This window comes from Lepidochelys olivacea (genome assembly GCF_965140295.1).
Source record: "Lepidochelys olivacea isolate rLepOli2 genome assembly, chromosome: 2".
NCBI classification, from domain to species: domain Eukaryota; kingdom Metazoa; phylum Chordata; order Testudines; family Cheloniidae; genus Lepidochelys; species Lepidochelys olivacea.
In genome coordinates this window covers 55,594,001-55,600,000 of record NC_140412.1, presented here as the reverse complement: position 1 = coordinate 55,600,000, position 6,000 = coordinate 55,594,001, and the positions used below count along the sequence as shown (strand labels likewise).

General features: G+C 35.4%; 1 protein-coding gene across 4 annotated transcripts in view; it reads left to right on the top strand.

Moving 5' to 3' along the window:
* ZFHX4 (zinc finger homeobox 4) overlaps positions 1 to 6,000 on the top strand; it is a 173,928-nt gene that overhangs the window by 29,295 nt on the left and 138,633 nt on the right. The window lies entirely within an intron of this gene.

Genomic DNA, 6,000 nt, shown 5'->3' with positions numbered 1-6,000 from the left:
TATTGCAAACCATTAGTCACTGTAACAAGCTCTAAATGTGATTAGAAAATCCATTTTGCAAGTGTTACCTATTGATTTATACTAGAAATTTGTGATAACTAAACTATCAGGAGTCAACGGCGGATTACAGTACCTATGCTGTTTTTCTAATCGTATTGAAAATTTATACACATACAAAGAATGGAGGAAAAACCAGCAGATCTTTAGTTTAGGCAAGAAATAATATTTCATTGGATTTTGGCCAAGTTTAAATGCTAGTTTTTGAATTAACACAGCGTATGCAGTGCCATGAAAGTCATGTTGGTCATAGGATATTAGCGAGACAAGGTGGGTGAGGTGATATCTTTTATTGGACCAACAGAAGGTGGTATTGATATTACCTGACCTATCTTGCCTCTTTAATACAGTGTATACTGGTAAAAAAAAAATAAATAGAAAAGGCATTTTTAACATGATGGCTGTAATGTCAGTGGTTTATACTGCAGACAAAATGAAGACCTTACGTATGCGTTAATAACACTATGGGGTCCATATCGTCCTCCCGTAACTCTAACTATTGTTATTAATTTAATTTAAAATGCACCCATCAATAGATATAGGGAAAATATTTCAGAAGTTCCTCAGTTCCATTTTCAAAAGTTCCAAATTGCTGGAGTCGCTTTTAAAAATGGGACTTAGACTCCTAAATCACTTAGGTGCTTTAACTTTTTTTATCCCTTGGCATATATGCAGATTTACAAGACAGAAATTGGACCCAAGGCTCAAAACTAATCAGTCAAAACTAGCAGTCCACTCAAACTGACACTGCCCCCCTTCATCAGTGCAACCCGCCTTCCCTGGAGAATTCCTGACCGAATAAATTTGGCTTTGCAGCATGTCCTTCAGGACAGCAAATTCAGAGTCTTAAGGACAAAGAAAAGGGAGTGAGTTTCAGATTCTAGGTCTCCTCATTGAAAATGCCTTGCCACACATCCACTCCTTTTTCAACTTTTCGTTTGTTAGTCTGAGCAGTTTAGCTGATCGTATCTGATTCAGTGAAGTACAAGAAAAGTGGCAGTCTTTAAAGTAGCCGGGACCTGAACCATTTAGGGTGAAATTTATCACAGCGCAGAGGGCCTGCACAAGACCCTAAACATCACCAGAGTCAGGGCCTTATGTGGCTCCTTTGCACTGGGATTAATCCACCATTAGAGCTTCAAGGAGTTACAAAAGCACACAGAGGGGAGAATAATCAGTGTTGCCAATTCTTGTGATTGCATCACGAGTCTCCTGGCATTCGATGTATTTATTGAAGCAGCAGTCCCTGGAGTCATGTGAGGAAGTGAGAGTTTTGTTTTTTTTTAAGAAAGTTTCTACCTCCTCCCTCTTGATTGCAGAGAATAGCTTTGAAAACTTGAACCCCAAAGGCTCAAAAAGTAGAAGTAATAAAAAGAACCCAGTAAAAAGAATAAAAAGAAATCTCATGATTTTTCAGCTAGTCTCGTGATTTTTGGGGGCCCAACTTAGATATTTTTAAATGCTTGGGGTTGGCAATACTGGCACAGGTTCCTATGGATCAAAACATTCTTGTTTCATTTTGTTTAAAATAATACATAATGGTACGGATCCTGCAGCTTCTTGCACATCCCCCAAGCAACTATTAGTGGTGGATGTGTTTCAAGTCTGTAAAGTTACCAGCTGGCAGAACTAATAGTTTAGTCAAGTCCAGGTGAAGCAGTTGATAAGCAGTTGTAAGCAAGCCGTTTTGAACTTTTTCTCTCTTGGTACCTCAGATGAACTTTTAGAGTACCTAGGAAAAAACATGAATTTATATGAATAATAGACATTTGTCTTGGGGTGAGAGAGAATTTTCTCAAATTGTGTTTTATATTCAAGTAGCTTCTCTAACTCTTTTAAAATTAAGATGCTATGAATGTGGTTTAGTAATAAGAAACTTTAACACTAGAACCATACGGGAGCATAGAAAAAAGCACTAGGATTTTGTTTCTTTGTTTTCTCAAGCCCTCAAAGTTGTTGGTTTTTTATTTTAGTCACTTATAATCTTTATTTAAATACTATTGCTTGTGAGTTTTTTCTTTTTATAAATGTTGCTATAATAGCTTGATGTTTCGTTCTGGGCTTAACTGTTGATGGAATAAATGGAGAGGTCTTTGTAACCATAGCTTTTAAAGCTATTAGGAACATCAGAGCTTCTCTGCTGAAGCTGTATAATTTTAGGCACTTTTAAAATTAAATTCTAAATGTGGCAAAGTAAAACCTTTAGCTGTTTTGTAAGTTATTAACTCATCTACTCTCCACCCCCAACCCCCCAAAAGCCACTCTTTCCAGTATCACAGTATTCAAGTGGTTTTAGTAATGTGACTGCTAGGAACCAGAATAAAGATAGATTTTGCCTTGAACGAACTCAGTTTGGGCTAAATAAAGTTCTAAAAGATGTACATTTGGAATTATTAAGCTTGGTGTTAGAAAATTAAACCACAGAAGACTTGTAAATTCTTTGCTGTATCTATCAAGAAGTGTTCAATAACTTTACAAGGAAAAGAATACGACTGTGTAGCAACAAAGTGCGTTTCCATTCTGCAGGAGTAAGAGTTAAACTTCTGCAGATTTAGAAAGCTGAGGTAGCACAGTGATCATTGTTGATGTAACATAACTATAATTATAACTGCTCTAAGGAAGCCATTTTGTATCTCAGTAAGATATCTTATGATGTACTGTGTAAATCATACTTGGCATACATAAAGTAGTTTTGAAGTAATTTTGATATGTAAGCAGTAAAATTAGTTGCCCCATTGTATTGGTTGATGAGGAATACTAATTAACTGAGATGTTAACAAAAATAGTCTAGAGCTAGCCAGACGACTTTGTAATTTCAGAAGAAAATGCTAAAACTAGTCTTCCAAAATTGTCTGTGTTTAATTACTGGGTAATATCTTCATTGAGAAATGTATTTTATGGCATATTTACCTCCCATTATTTCACATGTATAGTTGTTTAGATTTTAAGGGAACTTGACAAGCAGCAGTTAGCAGACAAATACTCAGCTGTGTGGAAACTACTTTGCTTTTCTCTTTATTGACAAAATATTGATTCATAACACTATTCATGCTATGATTGTCAGTTCAATTTGAATAGATCACTTTACCTCTCGTGTTCTGAAACAGCAAGGGTATTACCCGAAAGAAGAGAGTGACCTAATTCCAGTTTAAGCAGGTTAAAGGTTAAAGGTTAGCTCAAAAGCATCATCTGCCTAGCTGCTTAACTTTAAACTGATCAGTTTAATGAAAATCTGTTTTACAGATGGTGTTTTAATGTCTTTGGCAGGATTTAGGCAGCTTTAACATTAGACGTATGCTAGTAAAAATTATTTTGTTATTTGACCAGAACAACACCTATTCTTTTATGTTTTAAGGTAGAAGGCATGTGGGATATGGTATTTTGGCAAAGGACCCAGAAGCAGAAAGTGTTGATGATCTTTCCATATGGGCTCAAAAACAGAATACCTTTATGTCTATTGCTAATGATGACTGAGGAAACAAACAAAGCTATATTCATTTTTTACCATAAAACTTTACTTTGAATCTATAAAAAATATCAGCCAAACTGTCTTTGAAAAAGTCTTGTCTTCACTGCCTAAGGTAGCATTCTAATTTTTTTTAACACGGGTAGAGCTAATTGTCCCTTTTAATTCCTTAACTATGTTTTGGTAGATTTGCATAATTCTTTCACTGTCAGAACACTGAAAGGAAGATATTTTAATTATACTATTTTTAATTATAATTAAACTAAGATGACAGAGTTTACAGATTATGTATGAGAGATTCCCCTAAAAAACTAGGGGTCAATCCCTCAACTGGTATAAATCAGTACAGTTCCACTTATACCAGCTAAATATCTGGCCCCCTCTGTTTTAGTTAAGATTATAAGTAAAGATTGAAAACCAATATTTGTATCTAGTTGTCAAATATATGTAATTCAACAGGAATTTCTTACACTGCTAATGCAGAACTATTGTGTCTTAAATGTGTAATTCACTAAAACTCCAACCCCTTTGCTGAAATGCATCTCCGTATTACACACAAAATCATTGCCTGCATATAACAGTTTTAAAAGGAGTGCCCTTTCCTTTGACCTTCAAACTTATTTAAAAAAGAGGTTACAATGAGTCTTTGTTTTGCTCACAAATGAGCATAAACAGGTTTCTGAAGAATCCAATAAAATGAGATAATCACAAATGTATAACATCACGTATTGAAAGGATGGGAGAACAAATGGGGCTTTTACTATATTTTATAGGATGGATTTATAGTCTATTCTTGGGTCACTTAGGGCCAAGAATTTTCATGGTCAGCTGAGTGGTCTTGCTAGCTAGCAGCCTCTGGAGGAAATACAAATGCCATGCAGCACCTGCTCTTCAGCTGGGGTTGTACTTCTATGCTTTTTTAAAGCAAGGTGTCCACTTCTCTTCCAGTTCAAAGTCAAAAGTTTAAGTATTTTAGCTTTCCCTGCATCTGTCATCAGTGAAGCAGAATAGCCTGTCTGGATTCCATAATACTGTTTGCATATTGGGATTTTAAATCAGACAGAGATATTGAATGCATTCCTCGTCTCTATCATGAGCAAGGAGGCACAAATGGGATATAGTCCTTAGGTAACTTTTAGCGTAACAGTCCCCCAAGGAACATCACTTGGGTTTTCTCATTATCCTTGTTATGGATGAAAGCATCAGTCTTACGAATTAAAAACTGGGAGGAGGGGGAGATGAAATGATGGGAAGGGTAGATTCGAAATGGGCCAACAATCTCGATCACTCAGTTTGCTTTATTTTGTTTGGCATGAAATGATGATACTTTCATCAGTTTGGAATTAACACAAAGTCACATTATTTTCATTTCAATAGACCTGCATCAACTTTGTAATTTAAAATCAAACATCCCAGATATGTGCCATTCCAATTATTGAACTGTCATTGTTCCGGTATGATGGTAAAAGAGGTCAGGAGATTGTGCGGCACTTATTTGCATAAAAATCATTGTGCAAAAGAAAATTGGAATGTCTGTACATCTGAGGAACCAAAACATGTTTTGCTTAATCTTCTTCTAGTCATTTGTGTAGGTGAAGAAAATTGTTTTCAGTGATAAACAAAAGTTTATTCTTTTCTGTTGCTAAACACAAACCTCACTATGGAAAATATTTCACTTTTTATATCAATTTCAGATTTATGTTCATGCCAGGGTTGAAATGCTGTATGAAATTTAATTCCTATAGATAGGTTTTTTTTTTTTTAGTAATTGTAATCCAAATTATTGTACTCACATGTACAAAGAAAAAATAAACATTGAAAAATACTTTGTGTAGTAGACTAATATATGTATGCATACTATATATACTTAATAGATAAGTACATTGATTAAAATGACCAAGTTGTTATGAGCCAAATAGTAATTTTAAATCACTTTTTTGCTTTAAATTAATGAAAGAAATTTAGTCCTGCCCATGAAACTATTATTTCTAATATATATAAATATATAAAAAAACATTTTTCAGTATGTGTACATATGTTGCCTGATTTTTCAGATTTGCCTGCAGTGCCCTCCAAATATCACACCAATACAGTGTTCAGGTTTCAGTAAAGCACTGGTTTCAGAAAAGACACTCAAATGATTGCTTAGTGCATCCCCTGCACTTCCTACGAAACTCAGGCCATGTCTACGCTACTGGCTAAATCAGCACTGCTGCGATCGATGAAGTGGTGTTGATTTAGCGGGTCTGGTAAAGACACGTTAAATTGATGGGAGAGCACTCTCCCATTGATTCTGTACTCTGTCTCCCTGAGAAGCATAAGGGAAGTCAGCAGGAGAGCATCTCCTGTTGACACAGCGCAGCGTAGAGACCATGGTAAGTGGATCTAGCTGCATCGACTTCAGTTATGTTATTCACTTAACTGAAATAATGTAACTTAGATCGATTTACTGTGATAGTGTAGACCAGCCTCAATCT